The sequence below is a fragment of the Globicephala melas genome, chromosome 5 (genome assembly GCF_963455315.2).
Source record: "Globicephala melas chromosome 5, mGloMel1.2, whole genome shotgun sequence".
NCBI lineage: Eukaryota > Metazoa > Chordata > Mammalia > Artiodactyla > Delphinidae > Globicephala > Globicephala melas.
Genome location: NC_083318.1, coordinates 78645376 through 78671265, shown reverse-complemented (window position 1 = coordinate 78671265; position 25890 = coordinate 78645376).

Genomic DNA, 25890 nt, shown 5'->3' with positions numbered 1-25890 from the left:
ATATAACATATGTTATATATATACAGTGTGTATATATATATATATATATACACAGTGTGTATATATACATATATACAGTGTGTATATATATATATACTTAAGCAACTCTTCAAGCCATTTCCTTAAGATGCTTCATATCCCCTCTATGAGACAAGAATTTTTATTCCTCTTTTAAAGAATGAACTCGTTGCTTTAATTTTTCAAAACATAAATTTGTACTTCAATAACTGATAATATTTCCAAAAATTTCAACATCCTTTTTCAGTTATGGAACTTGTACTAGTATAAATGCTATGACAGAAAATCCCAATCTTGAACTTTGCTATAAAATATAAGAAAGTATTACATGATAACACATTATATTAAGCTCAGATGTGTTCATTATAGTTTTGAAGATTGAAGGTCTTGCATTCTGATTAACATTGTTTTATATTGTATGCTATGATCTACAATAGATAAAATATATGTGGCTTACTGAATTTATTTTATAAAATATCCATAATTTTGGCTATCATCTAATACAAGGTAGTTAAATCTAATCAGCATGTTTCATTATCTTTCTCATAAAATAATTCTACAAAATAAATGTAGGGTACCTAATCCAAACTCTCTGAGGCTGTGGAACTGAAAAATATTTTTAGCATACAGTTAATATATGCAAAAATTATTGTTTTGTTAGCAATATATCCATCTGTATTATAAAATTTTTCCACTTAATTTCAGAAAATCCATAGAAATGTTACAAACGTTGCTACAAAATTGGCATGAACAAATACTATCAAAAACTATTTTATGATTTCAAATTTAATATTTGATCCTGCATGTAAAATAAATTACTTTTATTGTATGAAACAATTTTTCTTCACAGATATTTATGTGTGAAATTAAATATTTCATACATTCATTAATTTTATAATTTTAGAAACAAGCCACTCTGAAGTGCACTAATCAACTTTTCCATTTGTGTGAAAGCTAATTCTTTAATGGGCAGTAATAATTTTCTCTGCCTAATGAGTCATCATGCATGCCCTGCATATTGAGGGCTTAAAATACTCCTTATTTTCATCATCATCAATGTTGGACTGCGACTTTCAGCATAAAAATTTTTATCCTTTGAATTAGATATTTAAATACTTCTCTTTATGTTAACTACAATGTTAAATATTAACATAATTTTGCCCTCCAAAAGGCCGGCCATATCCTCATGAATTCATGTTCTTCTGAAAGTGCCCTTGTTTGTTATTTATTAATTCTCATTAAAAGTCTGCTAGAGTGGTAGAGATGGGACCAAATTCTTGAGATAGAAGTGAAAAATAACACTTATTTTTAATGACATTTGTATAAGGATGCAATAAAGCAAAAATAAGTCACTCCAAATATTAACCATAGTGTATAAATTTATTTGCATACTGATAAATTTAGTATTTTTATAAATAGAAGTGAAGCCACTGTGATTTTCACATGGAAAAACTGTGAAACCAGAAACTGCAAAAAGCAAACTATTTTTCTAAAATTGTAGCATATTATCATAATCATGTTAGAGCAAATATGAAAGATATTTATTCTCAATGAGACAAATAGAAGACTATTCTCTAGGAAAATATTATTTGTAAGGAACAAAATGGAATACATTATAAAATGTAAGTAAATGAGCATATAGTATAAAAGTAAAACTTTTCTTTCAGTTAAACAAGTTTTCATCCAGATTTGATATCCAGATATATTATACACTCATTGAACTTCTGATAGGAATATTTGACCCTGAGTTGACTCTAACTGCATCACGCTCTCTCTCTGTCAGGTAAAACATTAAGTATGAAACAGAAGGGATGCAAGTCATTTATTTTTCAAGAATATTCAAGCCCTTAAAAACAGAAAAGTAGAAATGATGTTTCTAGGACATGTGGCAGTGGAATTAACATTTTGAGTTGAATAATAGGCAGTTAAAGGGAGATTGCCAGTCTCTAAGAACAAATTTAATTTTCTGGGAGTTGTACAACTAATGATTTACAGTCTTGGTTTTGTCTTCCCATGGATATAATTTTCAAATTAATTCCATTCTCTGCTACTTTAGTGTTTGATCTGGATAGGTAGATAAATTTGTTGCACTGTGATCAATCATAATGATTTTTATCAATAATTTTGTGTTTCATGGCAAACTCTCTGTTAAATATAACTACAAATTAAAAAGAAAACCAAAACAAAAATAAAAACAACTATCAATTTGGGAAAATGTTACCCTGCTGTGGCTAATATGATAAAGCAGCATCACACAGATTTGGTGGTGCCTTCTGGCCATGTATTCTTGCTTCTCATGGATATATAAAGTTTCAGATACAACACAAGTTTTTGAAAGGAATTTATTCTGTAACATGAAAAAATGAATAATTTCTTTATTGACCATAATAATCTTTTGAGAAGAGCATGTGTCCTTTCCTGCATTTTAATAACTCTTTTGGTTCCAGGAAATATTTAGTTCACCATCTATTATCTCATCATATATGTTTCATCATTCCACAGATATGTGGTTAGAAAAAAGGATTGCTAACTGAATTTTCTTCAAGAAATATTTTTACTTATTTCCCCTAACTCCTCCACAGGTACCCCACTACACTCTTTCTCAGTATGTTAGAGGATTTCCAATGAACCATATTCACTAATAGATTTATGCTGATTTAGACCTCTTCCAGAAGAACTTTTTGATTTTAAGCTCCCAACTCCATGTCTCTCATCTCCCAATTTAACGTGTTGGAGTTGGAAGATGGAAGATGGTTATATTAGCTTTTGCATTTATAAAGCCTAAAGGTTTAAATTTCTGCAGTTCTTGGCATATGTTAATTACTTGAAAGAGAAATTTCCCCCAATATGGCTTCTGTCTTTCCCACCTTAGCATTCTCAACTGTATCTCCATTAGTACTTCTCTTCTCCATATACGAACACTTCCCACCTAAGCACTTATCACAATTTTAGATGTGCTTCAACACATAATTATCCTTTTCAAAAACAGCTTTAAAAAACTTAGAATACATGTGCAACTAGATGATGAACAAGGAAAAAGTTATTTCTATTACAATCTAAAACGGTCTGAAAGTGATATAAAAAATATCAGAAACCAGTCTTAAAAATTGTCTATTTCAAAAAAAAATTAATTTGGGAATGTATAAATTAATTCAAATATTTAATTGTCTTCAGCCAAACTGTGTTTGCTTATATTGCATTAAGTATGTCTCCTTCTAAATGTGCATGCAGTGAACCACACAATTATAACAAATTCCCCAAAATATGTATTCTTAAACCCCAGTTCTATAAGGTCAGCAAACTATGGCCAGCAGGCCAACCTTCTGTTTTTGCAAATGGAATATTATTAAAACAAAGCCATGCCCATTCATTTACCTATTGTCTGTGGCTGCTTTCCTAGTACAACAAAAGAGTAGTTGTGATAGACACCTTATGGTCTGCAAAACCTTTAATATTTGCTGTCTGGCCCTTTAAGAAAAAGTTTGTTGCCTAATAAAATATTTTCCTGATGGCAGTTCCTCAAATAATTTATGCTACAATATATGTTGATTTTCTACCCCACGTGCTGTGGGGTAGAAAACTTCTGACAACACAGCTGCAGCAGAAATTCCTGAGTTTTCTATGTGGCCAGTGCCTCTTCAAGAACTCTCCACAATCCATCCACTGATGATCCTCCTTCTGAGATTCTTATTCCACACATCCTGCTAAGTGTGCAATGTGATACTAACACTCCACAGCTAGTTGGATAGAAATATTACCTCAAGTAGATAAGTCCAATTTTCTTCCTCAAGTAATATAAAATCAGTTAATTATCCATGAGTATAATTGACCTGTATAGTGATGTGTGCTTTAAGGCTGAAGTTGCCATGTCAAGAATGCAATTTTGAACTATACATGATATCGAACAAATGGAGAGAAATATCTGCAGAAAAAAAGTAGAAGCCAAAGATACTCAAAAGAAGCAGAGAAGGGGAATTTACAAAAAGAGAAGAGACTCTGCCTTGATTCTGAAAAATTACTAGTTCAACTTTTTTGAGTCCCATCTATTATATTCAAAGAAATTTGAAGGTACTACATCCATAAACATAAAAAGGACATGACCTAAAATTGGATATTTAAAAAAAGTTTTGATAAATTATAAATGCAATGGTTAAATAAAAATAATCCATAAATATTGGGGAGATAAAGAACACACAACAGGGAAAGAATGAGAAAGAAAAGAGGAGAGGAGAGGAAAGAGGACACATTATAAGGCAGGAAGAAGAGACACAGAGAAACATTTTAGAAGATCCAATATTCACATTATAGGAGTTCCAGAAAGAGGTTACCCAGAAAATATATAAAATCAGATTTTAGTTAGACCAGTTCACCAAGGTATATTTTTTGGCTTACTCTTCCTGAAATCTGAAAATTCCTGGAGCAAACACGTTACCTTGACTTCATGTCTTCTTTGGGTTATTGATTTGAAACTCATCTTTTTGGTATGGCCTTCTCTTGGTTACCAAATCTAAGTAGATTTACTCATGCCAACTCCATCTTCTCAAATCCACGCCAATTTCCTTCACTGTAACTGACCTTCTGAAATTTATGTTTATGTGATCACGGGTTTGTTTTTATTGATATCTGTTGCCCTCATTCAACTCCACCCTCCATAAGGGTAAGGGCTATCCATCAGTTTTCATAGATCTCTGTGTTCCACACTTCTCATAAAGCCTAACGCATAATATGGCATCAATAAGTATTTGTTTTATTCATCTTTGCATTTACAATGAAATGTTGACCTATTATAGAAATAATCAGGAATTGCTGAAAGAATTTTTAAATAGGATTTACAAATAACTCTACTATTTAATGTATGTTTTAAAAGATATCTAAAAGACAGTAACTTTTGAGTGGAGGAGCTATTTCTTGTTTGTATTTTATACGTTTGCAATTTAAGCAATGGGCAGAAAAATGACTTAGTTTATGATTTTACACTGAAAAGAATTTTGAAGCAAATGTTACTAAGGAGATAAAGAGTTGGAGTGTTCTCTTGGGCCTATTCTATTTTAAAAGTATTATTTACAACAATCTTATTTCTTATTCTTGGAATATCAGAATTCTCTATTACTCTATGTTTCTCTTTATGTTTTCCCCTATATTAGAGGTGATAATCTGTAATTATTAAGATTGTAGTGATCTTTCAAATGAATGAAAAAAAGGAGTATCATTGCCAAATTATTCAATTTGCTTAATAGGAAAATCAATTTAGTAGCATGCATCTGTTATAAATAGAGTTGCATATTTGGAAACATCAATGCTATCTTGCATGAAATGTGTATAATTACATGTAATTGAATTGACATTGAAGAACAAAAGATTAACTATGAAATGTATGTGTAACAATATATGGTTATTAATGCAATGTTTTGATGATAGAAAAATACAAGAAAGATGAACTAAAATGGATTTGGGGATTTCATTAAATGTAGAAGGAAGTTATTTAGTGAGATGAAGAAATCCCTTTTTTGGGGTTCCAGCTCTGTATTCCAGTTTTAATGTATGTTCTGCCAAAGCGAGAACTCTGAGTTCCAGCTTACTTGCTATATGTAAATAAAAAGTTAAAATAGGGCAGTAAGAGAAAAAAATTGACCTAAAGTGAAATGTAGCATCGTGTGATCAAGGATATTTTAGAGATGGATGCAAAACTTTAAGCAGAAAGGGGAATGTTTCCCTATTGGGGAATTTGAGACTATTTCATAGAGGACCTTGCATTTGAACTGGGTCTTAAATAATGTATAGGATCTTTCCAGAAAAAAGGGGGTAGAGTTTTAAAGAGGAGAGAAAGCATGTGTATAGGAACAGAGTAAAGAAATAGCATACTGAGGACTTTTATGAGTGTGTTTGGAGAACCTAAAGGATTTGGTGAGTGTAATATAGGGTATATAGTGTGGGAATGAGAGAAGATAAAGCCCCATGGCATGACTATGAAAAACCTAGAACAAGTAAGGAAATGCACAGTCCTCAGCTGGAATGAGCATTTTATTTTTCTTTAAAGTGTAATGCCTCTGAAAACCTTGGAGGGCTGGAAAGATCAGGAGAAAAGAGTTAATGGAGGCAGGGACATTAGTCAGAAGGCTGTAGCAAGAGTCGAGAGGAAAGCGGTTGTGGTCTGATGAAGGCAGAGGCACACACAGTTTGTTGTTAGGAGATCCATTCATTAGGAGATCATTCAGAGATAAAGCTAGAAATATACAATCATCAGTTTTACTCTCAAAACTGATATCAAAACTGGGTTCTTACCTCATATCAAGATTGGGTTTTTACTTCATATTTCTCTAGCCTTCTAATTGGCAACAACAACAAAAACGTTTTCTTCAGGGTGATACAGAAACAATTTCCAATGGCATTACCCATTATCTAATGTAACGTTACGAATCACAGCTATAGTTGTCTTTTTTATTGTTTAAATATTTCCTACTGTAGAAAATATATTAATAAATGTCTTTGGAATGAATGAGTAGATAAATAAACTTGACATCAAATTTCATGTATTGAAGTGAAGAAAATAAATGGCTATTATAGTAAATGACTAAATAAGATATTACTTAATTTATGTTTTTATCAGTAGTGTATGTATTATTATATATTATATATTTATTTTGTTCATATTTCCTATTTTTGTTTATTAACATGATTGTTGATGCAATTCCTATTGTGATATTATTACTTTCATGGTACTTTTTTCTTCTAAATGTGATGTAAATTAAGCACTGCCAAATAAAATGAAATACATTTTACACTTCCCCATGGCAAACCACCCTCCATAGGTTCTGGTTTCAAACGCTCAAGTACTTTCTCAAAATAACAAAAACAAATGCTTTTCTTTATCATTAACTTTTCAAAGCCTGCTGACTTTTGTGAAATCACTGCAGCTAGGCTCAAATGGTGTATGAAATGAAAATTTCCTATCTAGCCACTGCACATAGGAAACGTCATGGCAATGTCTTACAATCAATGTTCTGCTCAGTTATTTTTTTGTAATACTGAGGTCATGAAGTAAAACAAACTTACTGAAGAAGAAAAAGGGGCAAGTGAAACTTTTCTTCAAGTGTCATTTTGATTTACCCCTCTACTGTATATGCTTAATTGGAGATATTTGATCTACTTGAAATAACTGCTTTCAACTGAGCATTCAAGGATGCTCCAATCCCAAATATTGAATATGTGCTAGAAATCTGTATATAAAAGTTTCCTAACTGATGAACACTAGCCACAATGGTTATGTTGAAATTAATACCTCCATGACTCATAGAAGGTTCTGCCCTTATTTGTCTTTTGTATACTCATAACAGCAGCTTTGGAAAGTAGGCGTACTTCCTGACGTATGTCTATTGCTTTTTATGTTAAATGTCATGCTGGTAAAATGTGGATAAAACTGACTTGGTTTATAAGGAGATATGACAACCGCTATAGACACAAAACATAAACTTCCACATAAAAGTGTTTCTGTTTCCTCTTGTAGTACTCATTTTATTTTCCTTTCATCCATATAACTAGAATGCACTGATATAGAGCAGAGATGTCATATTCCATTTTTAATATGTGCCTTTCCAAAAAAAATACATAGGCATGCCATACATTCATCCCTATATTTGCTCCTTTTCTTTTGAATTGCATTTGCTTTACTTTCAAAGCATTTAGAGAGAGTTCATTTTTGCCTTTTCTAAGCCAGTGTAAGTATAGGTGCAGGGATGACAGAGTGGAGCATTCATTCCTTCAACAGATATTCATTAAGAACTTCATCTGTGTGAGTCATTATTTTATGCACCAATAGATGCTAGAAAGGTGGTATTAAGCATTACTTGAGTATTGTTTCTAATCTTTTTTTGTATTTGACAATAAATAAGGAGGAAAAATAAGCATTAGCCTGTTTACCTATGAGTTGATTTTATGTGTACTTTTTGTTTGTATTTTTCTGTGTGTGTTCTGTGGACCAAGAACAAAGGACCAAGACATGAGTAATCCAGGATTGCCAAACCAGTTATATTAAGTCTAATTCTAAGACCATAGTTTTGAATTCAGAGGAAATTACCTATACAAATTACGGTATAGGCACATCTAGGTGCCTATAGATTCTTAGACAAGAACCTACATCATTTTGTGATATTTTATATTATTAGTTCAAGGAGGACTGGGCTCAGAATCATAAAACATGATTTAAATTTCTGGTTTTCCACTTACTATGTGATTTTGCATGAGTTAGTTGTTCCTTGTGAGTAGCACTATGTTGATCAAATATGAAAACATTATATTCTGGAATGTACCTTATAAATTGTATTAGTTTCCTAAGGCTGCCATAAAAAGTACCACAAATCGCAGAGATTAAATCACCAGATATTTATTTTCTCACACTTCTGGAGGCTAAAAATACAAAATCGAGGTGTCAGCAGGGCCATGCGCTCTGTGACTCCTGTAGTAGGATCACCCCTTGCTCTTCCTAGCTTCCGGTGGTCTGCTAGCAATATTTGGTGTTCCTTGGCTTACAGGTGCCTCACTCCAATCCTGTCTTCACATGGCATTCTCCCTGTGTCTCCCTTTCTTCACATGGCCAACTTCTCATAAGGACACAAATCCCATTGGGTTAGAGGCCTGCCCTGCTGTAATATGACTTCATCACAACTCATTAAAACTGCAACCACCCTTTTTGCAAATAAGGTAACCTGATGAGGGTAAAGACTTCAACATAACCTTTTTGGAGGGACACAATTCAAACAATAAAATAAATATTTAAATACTATACAGATTGCTAGTAGCTAAATTCTGACAATTTATGACTAAAATTGACTTTTTTCTCCTATTAGAAAAAAGCACCCATAGCTACCCGTGGATTTACTCAGAGTAAAGTAAAAAGATAGTGTGCCAAATGAAACAGTTTTTCTTTGGCCCATGCCTGCCATTACCATTAATTATCTGATGAATCTATACTTATCACAAACTGCTTTTAACAAGTAAGGTTTGTTAGGAAGTTTCTATTTCACAATGTATTTTTCATTTCTTTTTTTTTTTTACTTTACTTGATTCCTACAATAACCTTGTAAAGAAGAATCCATTGAACCATTTTCAAATAAGTAGACTGAAGCTCAGACAGATATTGAGTAATATGCTCAGCATTATGAAACACAAATGGTAAAATGGAAACTAAAACCCCTTCAGCTCCAGGTATAATTTCTTCATTATAACTGCATCTTTTCTTCTCATTCCACATATACTCTGATTGCCATCTTTCATGTGCCCATTGATGTAACTACCCCCGGCACACTAATGGTGACTTTTTCTGGACTTCACACCCGTATTTTCAAAGCCTCATGAGAAATTATCCTAATGTCCTGCTGACACTACAATGGAATGTGTTTAAAAATGATTTAGTAATCTCTTTTCCTGCTTCAATCTCTGTCTCTTTAACAGCATCACTAAGCACTTACTTATTCAGAACAGAAACTTAAGAATCATCCTTGAGTTCTCACTGCTAAACCCTCACTGCACATTTCCATATTGAAACAATAACCAAACTCTGAACCGTTTTCTCATAGATTTTCTCCTCTTGGTCTATAGGTTTTCTAAGTTTTTTAAGTTCCCTGTGAACAGTTACCTAAACCATTGAAAAGATTAACTGATTTCACTGTTGGCAACATTGTTTTCTACCTTACATATATGTTATAACACCATACCACCTGATTTATTTTACTAAATTATTATATCACTTCACATTTAAAATTACGTATATCATGTTCTATTTAATATAGTATTGAAATTTCTTTGTAAATAATAAAACATACTTTACAATCTGGGTTAAATTTTACCTTTCCATATTTCTTATTACTTGTTTACTCCTTATCTTCTGCTACCTACCTAAACCTAAGCTCTGGCTGGTGCAAATGTTTGCTATTTTCCAAATGTATGTGTCATAACGTTATAAAAATTATGTATTGACATTTACTGTGGTCCAGACACTATTGCAAGCACTTTAAATGTTTTAACACATTTCCATTATCTCGACAACTTTTTGAGATAGTGAGCATTATATTTCAAATTTTATAGGTTAGGAAACTGCCTTTCAGAAGAGTTAAATAACTTACCCATGGACACACAGCAAAAGTCTTGGACTGAGGGTTTGAACGTAGTAGGCTGCTTCCAAAGTCTATTCCCTTAACCACCTTTTTAAACTTTACTGACATTGTTTGAGCTATATTTTTTGCATCAAGATTTTTTTTTTAACTCCCTTACCCCTTTCGCATAAGGTTTGTCTCTTTGACAAACTCCTTCCCATTCTCAGAACCTGTTCAAATTGTATTCCCTGTTCTAGCTCAGCCTGTTCACAAAGCAAGCAAATATAAAATTTCTCTCTTATCAGTGGGTATATGAAGAACCATTATAACTTCCACAGCTCTACATCCTGGATTTTTCAGGACAACAATATTACAAATATTGCATTCTATTGTTTGACCATATGTCCAAATTTTTGTTTGAGAACGCTTGATCTAATGCAGCATTATTTCATAGCCTAACTGTTAGTGTTTACATTTATTTTTCTCCTATTGATGAAATTCTTGAGAATAAATATTCTGTTTCACTTATCATAATCTACTTCAGGCCTAACTCAAGGTAGGATCTCAAAATTAATAACTGGTTTGAAATATAGTGAGTACTCTATCTTTATGCTTCATGGTAGATATGGCACTATTTAGTCTTTATAATTCTGGGACAGGGGGAAAGAGATATATTATCATCCATGAAGTGGCATGAGGAAAAAAATATTGAGTAAAGGGAATTTTGATAGAGTGGGACCTACATTTGCAAATATCTGAGGAAAATTACTTGAAAAAAGTGATATTCAAGTTACACTAAACTCTGAGATGTAGCATATTAATTGAGATATTTACAATAACTTTATCCTAATACATTCTCAACCCAAATATGTATTTAATGATAAACCAGCTATAGAGCTCTGATTTTCCTACCTTACATGCTGTGTTGAAGTGAATATGCCTATGCTCATTATGAAAACACAGCATGACCCCAGTACACTAATTTGAGCTTATATTAGTGGGATTTTTCTGTTTTTGAATTTTGGGATTTTTTTTTTTTTACTTTTCAAGAAAAATGGGTTTATTCAGGAACAGCAAAGAATTACAATTTTGGATATGCAGGCTATAGAAAAAGCCAAGGTGAGTCTAATAAACAAAGAAGAGGAAAGTTATTTTACAGAGTAAAAAGCTGAAAGTTGGGAGGGGTTTTTTGAATGAAAGGAGGAAAGTGGGAGTTCAGGGAGATGATGGGTTCTCATGGGCCTAGTAGCTGGTGTAGTCCGTTTCCTGTAGCAGATGCAAGCACATCTTTCCTGTTGAGGCCTGTAACTGATGATTCTTTCCTGATGATGATTCTTCCTGTTGGGGTCTCTAAGCTACAGTCCTTCCTGTATTGACCTTGAGTGGTACTGAGTGAGACCTCCCCCTTCTGGCATCTCAATTCCATTTTATTTTATTTATTTTTTAATTTTTTTAACATCTTTATTGGAGTACAATTGTTTACAATGTTGTGTTAGTTTCTGCTGTATAACAAAGTGAATCAGCTATATGTATACATATATCCCCATATCCCCTCCCTCTTGCATCTCCCTCCCACTCTCCTTATCCCACCCCTCTAGGAGGTCACAAAACACCGAGCTGATCTCCCTGTGCTATGTGGCTGCTTCCCACTAGCTATCTATTTTACATTTGGTTGTGTATATACGTCCATGCCACTCTCTCACTTCAACCCAGTTTACGCTTCCCACTCCCCATGTCCTGAAGTCCATTCTCTACATCTGCGTCTTTATTCCTATCCTGCCCCTAGGTTCTTCAGAACCTTTTTTTTTTTCCTTAGATTCCATGTATATGTGTTAGACTATGGTATTTGTTTTTCTCTTTCTGACTTACTTCATTCTGTATTTCAGACTCTATGTCAATCCACCTCACTAGAAATAACTCAGTTTCGTTTCTTTTTATGTCTGAGTAATATTCCATTGTATATATGTGCCACATCTTCTTTATCCATTCATCTGTTGATGGACACTTAGGTTGATTCCATGTCTTGGTTATTGTAAACAGAGCTGCAATGAACATTGTGGTACATGACTCTTTTTGAGTTATGGTTTTCTCAGGGTATATGACCAGTAGTGGGATTGCTGGGCCATATGGTAGTTCTATTTTTAGTCTTTTAAGGAACCTCCCTACTGTTCTCTATAGTAGCTGTATCAATTTACATTCCCACCAACAGTGTAAGAGGGTTCCTTTTTCTCAACACCCTCTCCAACATTTATTGTTTGTAGATTTTTTGATGATGTCCATTCTGACTGGTGTGAGGTGATACCTCATTGTGGTTTTGGTTTGTATCTCTCTAAAGATTAGTGATATTGAGCATCCTTTCATGTGTTTGTTAGCAATCTGTATATCTTCTTTGGAGAAATGTCTATTTAGGTCTTCTGCCCATTTTTGGATTGTGTTCTTTTTTGTTTTTGTTTTTGTTTTTTGATATTGAACTGCCTGAGCTGCTCATATATTTTGGAGATTAATCTTTTGTCAGTTGCTTTGTTTGCAAATATTTTCTCCCATTCTGAGGGTTGTCTTTTCATCTTATTTATGGTTTCCTTTGCTGTGCAAAAGCTTTTAAGTTTCCTCAGTTCCCATTTGTTTATTTTTGTTTTTATTTCCATTCCTCTAGGAGGTGGGTCCAAAAGGATCTTGCTGTGATTTATGTCATAGAGTGTTCTGTCTATGTTTTCCTCTAAGAGTTTTATAGTGTCTGGGCTTACATTTAGGTCTTTAATCCATTTTGAATTTATTTTTGTGTATGGTGTTAGGGAGTGTTCTAATTTCATTCAGTTTTCCCAGAACCACTTACTGAAGAGACTGTCTTTTCTCCATTGTACATTCTTGCCTCCTTTATCAACGATAAGGTGACCATATGTGTGCAGGTTTACCTCTGGGCTTCTATCCTGTTCCATTGATCTATATTTCTGTTTTTGTGCTAGTATCATACTGTCTTGATTACTGTAGCTTTGGAGTATAGTCTGAAGTCAGGGAGCCTGATTCCTCCAGCTCCATTTTTCTTTCTCATGATTGCTTTGACTATTCAAGGTCTTTTTTGTCCATACAAATTGTGAAATTTTTTGTTCTAGTCCTGTGAAAAATGCTATTGGTAGTTTGATAGGGGTTGCATTGAATCTGCAGATTGCTTTGGGTCGTAGAGTCATTTTCACAATGTTGATTCTTCCAATCCAAAAACATGGTATAATTCTCCATCTGTTTGTATCATCTTTAAATTCTTTCATCAGTGTCTTATAGTTTTCTGCATACAGTTCTTTTGTCTCCTTATTCCTAGGTATTGTATTCTTTTTGCTGCAATGGTAGAATTTTGGGATTTTGTACCTACTATCTATGAACTGAAAGAAATATTTTTATTTTTTTACATGGTCAACATACTCCACTGTGAACTGTTGATAACAGTGGTACAAAATCTATTTAATCAGTTCAGGAATGATAAAGGCCAACATAAATTTTAAACCCTCTAAACAACATGAAGAATTACTTTTTGTAAAAGTAGATGATTTCTCAAACTAGGTTATCAAATGTTGGAATATATGGCTGCTTGGAGACCTTTTTAAAATAATGGACAATTTACAATTACCATATTAGTTCATTATTCAGATCCTTATACAAATTTTAAAGTAGAGAAAGTCTTCTTGGCTATCACTACCTTAGGTCTTTGTAACTTTCTTTTATGTAAGGATGTGATCAATAATATCAGTTTATAGTGATTTTTCTCTCCAGAAATTTTTATAAGATGCTTTGGTGGTTTCCTATATCTTTAGCACTTAAAAAATGAATAGTGGCTTCTGATAATAATAGAAGATGATATTTTGGAAAGAAATCACATTAAATCTCTCTCTCAAAATATACATATAAATAGGTAATTGTTAGCTGCTCACTGAAATCCATGTTTTCTTCTTCTATTTGATGCTTCCTAGGTCTCCTTCTGTTGCTTGTGGCCACACAACTGAGTTTTAGACAATGGGATGTGAAAGGCTGTAATATGCATCAATTGTAGACTCCACTCATAAAAACTTCTTTTGTGTTTTTACATGTTCTTTTCCACTTCTAGCTGGAATGGTGATCAGGAACACCATGTGCCTAAGAAAAGGAACTTTTGTTAGCCTAGATCTCTTAAAATCAGAATGGAGGAGAAACACCTGCCAAACTAATTTGTCCCCAGTTTGTGTGTACTTTCCCTGTGCTAGATGCTTCTGAAAATACATGCAAATAGTCTTTATAGTTTCAAATACTTGTTGTTTATTATATGGAGGAATAGACTAACACTAAAAAATTTATCCAAAAAATATGTAGAGACCTTATTTTGACTATCTCTACACCTTGGGTTCTTCTTGATTTTATTGGGTTCTATAGACTAAGTCCATTTTCTGTTCACTTACCTTCAGTGATTGTTTTATTTGTTCATTTGATATGCACATCATCATTAGGTACATATTGTGGGAATGGCTTTTAGTTTCCAAGAGCTGAATATTTGAACCCATTATTTCCTCACTCTATTTAGATGTACCCATTCATAATTTCTAGAATGGAGGCCTCCTTAGAGTGATAATTTATACACAGCTGAAAAGTGAAGACTCTCGAAATTCAAAACAGGTTCATTGAAACCAGTCACATTCCTGGAGAAATAATCTCCCAGAGTCAATAACATTTCCCTAATTTTAGTGTTTTCTCACCTTATCACATACTGATGGCATTTTATGAAGAAATTTTCTATTAAACTTTGAATTCCAAATTTTCTAGGTGTGAATTTCAAATCTCCTATCATTTAAACCTGGTATATGATCTAAACGGGACTTGACTTTCACCTGAAAAGCAAATTAGCTTCTATATTATATGGAAAGAGCAAGTTAAATATCATGGAAGAAATAGGATTCGAACAGGTTGTGTATTTTAATATGCTAGGTATAGTGCTAAGCCTTTGGTATTCAGAGGGACACAGATCCAAGATGAGAGGTCTCATTTCATAGTGCTCTTCTGTTCCACACTTATGCACATACAATCTGACCCATGCCCAACAGCTCCAGTCCCATTTTCTCACGTGGAATCAAAGCAGGACCTATTAACTTTGCATCTGCACTCTCTCCTGAGACTATTCTACTGGAATTAAGTGAATATCTCTCTCTGTATTAAGAGTGCAAGTTCTGGAGTCAGCTTATCTCTGTTAAAACCCCAAATCTACCATTTATGAGTTGCCTAGTAAAACAGGGAAGATAAATGTTACTACTTCATAGTTTATTGCAAGGGTTACATCTCATAATCCATGTGAATATCTTTGGATATCATCTTGAACATGGTAAGTGTTCAATACACTTGAGCTATAATAATAATTTTTATTTTTCATATATATATCCCAAAATATAAGTTGACACATGCTTTACCTTTTTATTACAATCTAATTTACAAAATTATACATATCAAGTTTTTGAATGTGCTTCACCACAACCCTTGGGTTTTATTTAATGAATAATTCATTAATTTCTATTCAGTCGTGGTACACTAAAAAGGAGGGACAAATAGAGTATGGGATTAACAGACACAAACTACAATATATAAAATAGATAAGCAACAAAGATATACTCTATAGCACATAGAATTATAGGATACCTGGTATCTTATAATAACCTATAATGGAATATAATCTGCAAAAATACTAAATCACTATGCTGTACATCTGAAACTAATACAATGTAAATCAACAATATTTCAATAAAAAAGAAGAAAAACTAATCAATAACAAAAAAATACATCCTAAATTTTCTAACTTGGAAGATTATAATTTTTGTCATCTAGACTCATAGTATTACTAATTTAAGATTTACCTTAAATTTACCTTATGGTCTTTTAATAATTATCTCAGTTAAAATTATGGGCATGATATACTTTCTCCTACTTTATAAAAGGACATTTTTTATTGTAGAAACAATGTAGAAGCAACAAATTTAAAGTAATGTTAGCCATGTCAATTTAATATCCTTTTTATCTTATGACTATAAGCTGATAAATCATAACATTGTTTTCTGAAATATAATAACTTTCTTGGAGAGTGTAAACATGAGGTATATAACAAAGTGTAAATTTAAAAAGGCAACCCATGTGTACAGTGATATTGTCTATTGTTTAGGTGGTACTTCAAAAGATATTCAGATACTACCAAGTAAGTCTAAATTTATGATTTTTGAGCTTGTTTTATTTATACTCTGGACAAAAACCTCAGTATTCATAGTTTGAAACTGTCACATTTCCTCAGAATTGTCTTCAGACTTTATGATATGTATATAACATGAGAATGGTCAGAGTAAAATACATTGAGCTCCTTAGAGTATATATAAACCAAAAACAAATGCCGTGAAACTGCAGTGTCTTAGGACTGTGTTGCACTAATAGAAATCTGTACATTTGATATAGATTTATGAAACTTAAAAAAGGTCTAAAGAAGATAATTTAACCTTCTGAATATCTATGGGTATATGTACATTTAATACCATTAATATAGAAACACATTAGTTTGTATGTTATATCAACGACTAAACTTTATTAGAATATGAAATTTTTTATTGTGTTAAGCTTCCCAAAACTTGTAGCTTTCATTTGTTTCCCCAGAGCAAAAGTTAAGCTTGGCATACCTGAGAATTTTTATCTTTCTTATATGTATTCCATTAGCATTAGCTTTCTGTACACAATCTCATGTGAGGGTATCATTTTTTTTGCAACTTTTTATTTTATATTGGAGTATAGTTGATTAACAATGTTGTGTTAGTTTTAGGTGCACAGCAAAGTGATTCAGTTATACGTATACATGTAGCTATTCTTTCTTAAATTCTTTTCCCATTTAGGTTGTTACATAATATTGAGCAGAATTCCCTGTGCTCTACAGTAGGTCCTTGTTGGTTATCCATTTTAAATATTAGAGTGTGTACATGTCAGAGTGTATCTTTAAAATATTATGGAGGGGGCTTCCCTGGTGGCGCAGTGGTTAAGAATCTGCCTGCCAATGCAGGGGACATGGGTATGAGCCCTGATCCAGGAAGAACCCACATGTCGCAGAGCAACTAAGCCTGTGTGCCACAACTACTGAAGCCTGCGTGCCTACAGCCCATGCTCCATAACAAGAGAAGCCACTGCAATGAAAAGTCAGTGCACCACAAAGAAGAGTAGCCCCCGCTCACCACAACTAGAGAAAGCCTGCACGCAGTAATGGAGACCCAACGCAGCCAAAAATACATAAGTTAAAAAATATATATATCATGGAGAACTCATTTAACTATCTATTAGAATGAGTGCTTCAGTATTCCATGTTTCTTTTGAGTTTATTTAGCCCCAAAGGGAAATTTGAAAATACATTTGTTCTAATCAGTCTGCATACACACAGAGTCTACATACGCATACAACACTGCCTTGCCTATGGAAAATATTTGAATCCTATAACTTCAAAGTAATCAAATCAAAGTACACCTCAAGGGAAATCATCGTGAACCTTAAATTGACTTCACTGACTTGAATGTGGCCAAATTACTTTTTCTTGTCTAGTAAGCATCATATTTTTCCATTTTTATTGGTTTCTATTGTCAATTATATATGTGCATATATGTACATACATATATATATTTACACAGAGAAACACATAACATCTCAGTGATATACACAAAAATCTCTGAAGGTTGAAATACAGATTCAAACACTTTCCAGAACTTATGAATTGGAATCCAAAATTAAACAGAAGATTGAAATGTAGTTAATATCATAATTGTTCTTACTTTTGAGTCTTGAATTGTGTTAAGTTAAATTTTGAAATGTAGTATAGAATGTAGCAGTTTAAAAGGAATATTGCTACACTTTTGAACTCCTATGATCAAAGGAGGAGAATACCAACATGAAAAATAAATAAAACCTTATCATAATACAAATTAATAAATGTTACCCTAAACAAATATTCAGTAAAAGAACTACATAAACCAGACATATACAAATAGAAATTGCATAAAAGCACATAAAAATGTTAAACCTCATTAGTAGTCAAATTAATGCATAACAAAACAATAATGACTTTTCATTTTATCATTCAACTATCAAAACAGCAAAGTTTAATATAAGGGATTGTGCTTTGTTTTGGCTAGAATGTTCTGATAAACATTCTCATGTTTTCATATTTCTTTTTGGAAATTTGAGAATATTTGTCAAGGAATCTGAAAATATTCATACCAAATATTTTTCTAGGAGTTAATATTCAGGAAATAATTATAGGGAGAACCTTCAAGATGGTGAAGAAGTAAAACATGGAGATCACCTTCCTTCCCACAAATACATCAGAAATACATCTACATGTGGAACAACTCCTACAGAACACCTACTGAACTCTGGCAGAAAACCTCAGACTTCCCAAAAGGCAAGAAACTACCCACGTACCTGGGTAGGACAAAAGAAAAAACAGAGACAAAAGAATAGGGACAGGACCTGCACCTCTGGGAGGAACCTGTGAAGGAGGAAAAGTTTCCACACACTAGGAAGCCCCTTCACTGGCAGAGACAGGGGAGGGTGGGGGAAGCTTCGGAGCCACCGAGGAGAGCGCAGCAACAGTGGTGTGGAGAGCAAAGCAGAGAGATTCCCGCACAGAGGATCATCGGTGCAGACCAGCACTCACCAGCCTGAGAGGCTTGTCTGCTCACAGGCCGGGATGAGTGGGGGCTGGGAGCTGAGGCTTGGGCTTCAGAGGTCAGATCCCAGGGAGAGGACCGGGGTTGGCTGTGTGAACAGAGCCTGAAGGGGGCTAGTGTGCCACAGCTAGCCGGGAGGGAGTCCGGGAAAAAGTCTGGAACTGCCTAAGAGGCAAGAGACCATTGTTTTGGAGTGCATGAGGAGAGGGGATTCAGAGCACCGCCTAAATGAACTCCAGAGACAGGCACGAGCTGTGACTATCAGCGTGGACCCCAGAGATGGGCATGAAATGCTAAGGCTGCTGCTGCTGCCAACAAGAAGCCTATGTGCAAGCACAGGTCACTATCCACACATCCCCTCCCAGGAGCCTGTGCAGCCTGCCACTGCCAGGGTCCTGTGATCCAGGAACAACTTCCCCAGGAGAACAAATGGTGTGCATCAGACTGTTGCAACGACAAGCTGGCATCTGTGCCAAAGGCATGCTTCGCATTCTGTAACCCTTCAACCGCTGGCCTGAGTGAGCCAGAACCACCTAATCAGCTGCTACATTAACTCAGTCCTGTCTGGGCAGGGAACAGACACGCTCAGGTGACCAACACGCAGAGGCAGGGCCAAATCCAAAGCTGAACCACAGTAGCTGTGCAAACAAAGACAAGAAAGGGAAATTTCTCCCAGCAGCCTCAGGATAGCAGATTAAATCTCTAAAATCTACTAGATGAACCCTGCATCTCTGGAATACCTGATTAGACAACGAATCATCTGAAAATTGAGGTGGCGGATTTTGGGAGCAACTGTAGACTTGAGGTTTGCTTTCTGCATCTAAGTTCTTTCTGGTTTTATGTTTATCTTAGTTTAGTATTTAAAGCTTATTATATAATTGGTAGAGTTGTTTATTGATTTGGTTTCTCTCTTGCTTTATTTCTTTATATATATATATATATAAAATACATATATATATAATTTTATAATGAATTACTCTTAAATAATTAAATGTCATATGATAGCATATAATTAAGAGTAATTAACAGCTTTTTTTTTTTTTCTTGTGGAACGCGGGCCTCTCACTGTTGTGGCCTCTCCCGCTGCGGAGCACAGGCTCTGGACGCGCAGGCTCAGCGGCCATGGCTCACGGGCCCAGCCGCTCCGCGGCATGTGGGATCTTCCCGGACCGGGGCACGAACCCATGTCCCCTGCATCGGCAGGCGGACTCTCAACCCCTGCGCCACCAGGGAAGCCCAATAGCTCATTTTTTTTAAAAGTTAGAAATGATTGTAAAATATATGTTATAAAAATGATAATATATATTTTACATAATATATTCAATATCATGTAGATTACCTTCCTAGTGCTACCATAACAAATTACTACAAATTATCTAGCTTAAACCAGTTTTGGTTCCTTTTCATAGCTCTGAGGCAGAATCTATTCCATATCTCTCATCTAGCTTCTGGAGGTTGCTGGCAATACTTGACATTCTTTGGTTTGTAGCTGCATCATTCCAAGTTTTGCCTCTGTCTTAACATGGACATCTTCCCTTTGTGTGTGTTTGTTTCCTTTTGTCAAAATTTCCCTCTTCTTATAAGCACATTAGTCATTGGAGTTATGGCCCACACTAACTCAGTATGACCTCATCTTACCTTTATTACATCTGCAAAGATCCCTCTTCCAAGTAAGGTCACATGAACAACTACTGGATAAATATGAATTTGGGAGGACACTATTCATGCAGTACAGCATGATTAATAAATGTAAGCATAGATAAATGTACTGTGCGTAAAAATATGTCCTTAAATGATATACATCACAGTGTAAAATGTATCTATATCTTAGTAGTGTAATTACAAGAAACGTGTACATTTTTCTTCCATGATATTCTGTATTTCAAAATTTTGTAGATTATTTTTATTTTAAAAAATCTTTTAAAAGTGTTCCTATTTCTGTTACTGCCTATAGCAAAATATCTGGTATCATACATATTTTCTCACTGTGAACAACTAGAAAACTGAACAAAGTATACAAAGAAATTATGTTTTCAGATATTGGATAATAGGTAGCACACAACAGTGATCCGTGCAAGAAAGGAAACAGGTTAGCCTGGCAATCACTTTAGCCTTCAAACTGAGGGTAATTTCCTGCCTCCCATGAATGCCCAAGATAAGCAAATCATGGTGTTCTTGCTGAGAGTTTGAGGAAAATGAGACAGCTGGAATTTGTAGGATAGATTATCAAGAGGAGAAAGATACACAGAAAATTATTTTTAGAATTTCAACTATGGATTCACTACCATTTCTGTCTGGATGTCTTTAAACTCTAAATGGAGGTACATTTATGCATTGGCTTAGCTGAAGTTTCACAGAGAAAGTTTCCACAAGAACAGGCAAAGACCAGTTACTGGATCAAGAACAACTACCAGGCAGCGTAAACTGAGTGTATCATACAGCTCATGCAGGGCCAGTGGCATTTGAGTTCTGAGGAGCGAGATTGAAGAAAACTATTTAAACAATCAAGGTGTTCAGTAGGAACCACATGGTCAGGCTAGCATGTAATGGTTAAACTAACCATATAGTAAAGTCTACTGTTAGACCCATCTTCTGAAAAGCATAAAAAACCCATCTTCTGGCCACATGCCCTGATGTCGTCAAACTTATTGACAAGCACCTTAACTGCCAGCCAAAACAAAACACAACACTTGTTAGAAACACGCAGTAAAGTCTCCACACTATTCAACATAATGTCACAATGAGAAGCATCCAAGCAAATTAAATTAGACACGTGAAGTAGCAGGAACATTTAAACCATATTGGGGAAAGGGGGTGCAATTCAGTTAAAAAATAAAAATATTATAGAATTAATAGACACACTTAAAAAGATTATTATAAATATGTTCAGGGATTTAAATGAAAACATAATGAAAAAATTAAAGCCATGAAACAAATAGAACTTCTAGAAATGAGAAAAAAACTGAAATAGTTCATTTAATGGTCTTTGTAGTATATGATACTCTTCAAAAAAATTAATAATCCTGATAAAATAGCATCATTAATTATACAAGTTGAAAGACAGAGTTTAAAAGGCCTAAAATAATAAGCAGAGACTCAAAAGTTGTAGGAGCTAAACTAGTCCTTTAATATAGGTCTCAGAAAGTGGTGTACAAAATACATATTTGATAAAATAACTAATTTTGTTCTCAAAATTTGATGCAAATTATAAACCCATGATTCCAAGAAATTAAGCAAACATTAAACAGGATGAATACAAAGAAACCCACATCAATAGACAGAATAATAAATTCAGTGAAAAGAAGTGATAATTAAAAAGTGATAATTAAAGTACTTATAATAATGAGAGCTATTACATAAATATAAACAAATATAAGTATGCAACAGATTTCTCAAGAGAAATAGTGAAAGTCAGGAGACAGTGAAATAACACATTTAAACATCTGAAAGGAAATAACATCTGTATCTCCAAAAAACGAAGTAAAAAAAGGCATTTTCAGGTAAAATAATTACTGAGAGAATTCATTGCTAAATATTTTAACAGACATTTCATAAGAGAAGGTATACAAATGGTTAATAAATATATGCAAAAGATGTTCAAAATTATAATTTAATTCAAAATCCTGTTATCTGTGAAAAATCCAAATAAACGTAAGTAAGTATCACTACACACACACTAAAGTAAGGCTAAAATTAAGATGACTAGTAACTAAGTGTTGCCAAAAGTGTGGAGCAACTGGAACTTTCTGTTATGCAGATGGTGTGGAGAATGCTATAACCACTTTAAAAAAGAGTTAACAGTTTTTTTATTTAAACACACACACACGCGCAATTAATATGTCACTCAGCAATTCCACTTCTAGGTAATTACCAAAGGGAAGTGAAAATACACATCCATAAAAAGAATTTTTTGAAGTATTTAGAGAAACTGGGGAAAAATCAAATTTCCACCAAGTGTGAATTAATAAACAAATGGTAGTATATTTATACAATGTTATTACTCAGCAATGAAAATGAAAGGACTGTTGATACACACAAAAGCATGGATACAACTTAAAATCATTTTGATGTATAAAAGAAGATGTATGCAAAGAGTACACAGTATATGATTACGTTTATATAAAGGTCTGGAATTGGTAAAAATAATACACACAGTGAAAGGGAGCAGAGTAGTGGCTCATTGTTAAGTATGGTTTCACAATGCTGACACTCCCTAGGCAACATTAATTTGGTCAACATCTATGAAATAAACTATATTTCATTTTTCAAGAATTTTTTTAGGTTTCTATACTCACTTTTGAGAGGATAGCAAACTTTATATGACTAGTTCTGTTGAATCTTGGTATCAGTATTTTGATGATCTTAAATTCTGAATAATTCTCATGTCATTGACAAACTGCAGTTTTTTTTGTTTGTTTGTTTGTTTGTTTTTGTGGTACGCGGGCCTCCCACTGTTGTGGCCTCTCCCGTTGCGGAGCACAGGCTCCGGATGCTCAGGCTCAGCGGCCATGACTCACGGGCCCAGCCACTCCGCGGCATGTGGGATCTTCCCGGACCGGGACACGAACCCGTGTCCCCTGCATCGGCAGGCGGACTCTCAACCACTGTGCCACCAGGGAAGCCCCAAACTGCATTTTTAAGTGTCATAAAAGTATGAGCTCTAGAATCAGACTTAAGAGCATGAGTTCTATAAGATTTGTGTCTTTGGACAAGTTCTTGAAGCTTTCTATCATATGTAAAATGGAGAGTATAATAAGAATTATTAAATTAATGAATGTATTTAAAGCATTTGGAACAGTACCTGGAAGAAAATGTGTCCAAGAAATATACTTATTATTTTCCTATATGTTACAGATATTAATATTTAAAAGTGTTTTCGGTTATCTAAAATCTTTTACAATATCTATATCTCTCAATCTTTAAGTTGACATCCTAAGTATAATAAATGTTATATAAATATTACTCTGTCGCTTACTGTTACTACTGCTACTACTACTAGCATTGCTATTATAATTTTTTTGGTTTTACATTCAAAATCACTTATACTCACAAAAATATGTTATGGAATTAATAAAAGGCATAACTATGACTTGAACCATGTCTTCTTACTGAAAATTACACATGCCGTCCACCACACTACACTCACTGATCTACAAAATTAATTGGTTCTGAAAAGTAAAATTTTTATGGATGTTAACAAAGCCTATATGAAACTATGTAAAATAGTTGTAGGATATACTAAAGCTAGAAACAGAAAAGATTCTTTATAAACAACCTAGTAATCTGTTTCTTCAGTTGCAAATATTTTATAGAATCAAAGGTTTCCACTTCCTAGTCCTATACAGGGTTGTGGGGAAAAATCATATCAGTATTAATTGCAAAACTGTGCGACTGATGGTCATAAACGTTTCTTTGTAATGTGTAAAATCTTGAAGGGCATTATGAATATTATAAGCTAAAATAATGCAAGTTGCTCTATACTAAAACATGTGATTGCTAAGCAATGGGTTTGGGCCAGCACTTTTGTTTGTTTTTATGGTACCTGATTACAGCATTTTTCTTCATAAAATTATGTTGATATTTGCAAAACAGCCAGGGTGAAGAATTTTTATATGAAATACAAAGAGAGCCAACTGCTTTTCTAAGGTTAGAATAATAGAAATTTCAAAGGTAAATTTCACATAAAAGATTTCATGTTCATCTCAGCTTCTGTGATACAAGCTATGCAAGATCAGATTACTCCATTTCTTCAGCAACTTTTCCTATTAAAGTTATTTTGTGAGTGGTTATTCATTCTGTATTTCTCATCTTCATGATATCATGTAGAGAGAGGAGGGAATAGGGTGAACACAATCAGTTTGAGCAGTTTCATCCTTCACAAACAATATCATCAACAATATTTAATTTCTTCCATGTGGAAAGTACTCCCCTAAGTTATAAATATAGTGTTCATGGCACAGTCCACCATTTGACTTGGAGACTTAAAGCACAAACATTTGACAAGTTAAATTCATATCTTAATAATAGTAGTACAAGATAGTAAGTGATATGCACTGCTTAGGTTGAAAAGAACGTTAAGGATTAACAGGAGTTCAGAGAAGAGAAAGTGAAAAAGCAAGCAGTTCAGGGTAGTTTGCTTCATGTTTGTATGTGTATATGTGTGAGCTATGAGCTATTATATGCTATATATGAGAATATAAATATAAGTATAAATTATATATATATATAATTATATATATGTCTTTGTGATATCTATATACATTCTAGTTCATCTCAATTTATCTCAGCATTTCTTAAGTACCAAATGTATATTCCATATTTGTTAAGTGTAAATATGTAATGAGGTGAGAAAAGGTGAGAATGATGAGTAACACAAAACAGCTCACTAAAATTGTTAGGTAGGTATATGGATGCACGGATAGATAGATAGATAGATAGATAGATAGGATGGATGGATGAAAGGTCAGAAGGAAGGAAGGAAGGAAAGATAAACTCTTCTTTAGTGTCTCTAACTTGCTAAAATAGAATTTGTTTGAATTCTTTATCAAGATATTTTGTTTATACTTCTCCAAGTTGTCATTTCATTGGCATTGTATATGTCTCATTTACAGTCAACCTTTTCAACTGTGTAAATACTCCCAGGAAAAGAAAAAAATGGTCAAGTATATCTCCAGAAAATGTTAACAGAACTTTTTTTTAGATTTTAGCTGTTTCCTTTTATATCTTTTAATGAAGAACCTGAGCAAAAATTAGTCTTTGAAATGACATGAGAATCATTCTAACATTCAGTTTTCCATAAGTGTAACTGGCTTTGTCATCAAAATATAGTTGCCTAAACTATACTGCTCCTCCTTGCTATATGGTTTGGATTTCATGCAAAAAAATCTTATTTTTTCATCTTTGATTTTATATTCATATTGTCAATGACTGTTCTTTGATATAAACAAATAGAGACAGTAAAATACATTTAGACTTGGATCTTTAATTATAAGCAATTATGGCTTCGGGAAACTAACTTAGCTTTCCTTTTCTTCTGTGACCTTATCTATAAAATAAAGAAAAAAAAATTTCTTTTCTACTCCATTAGTAAG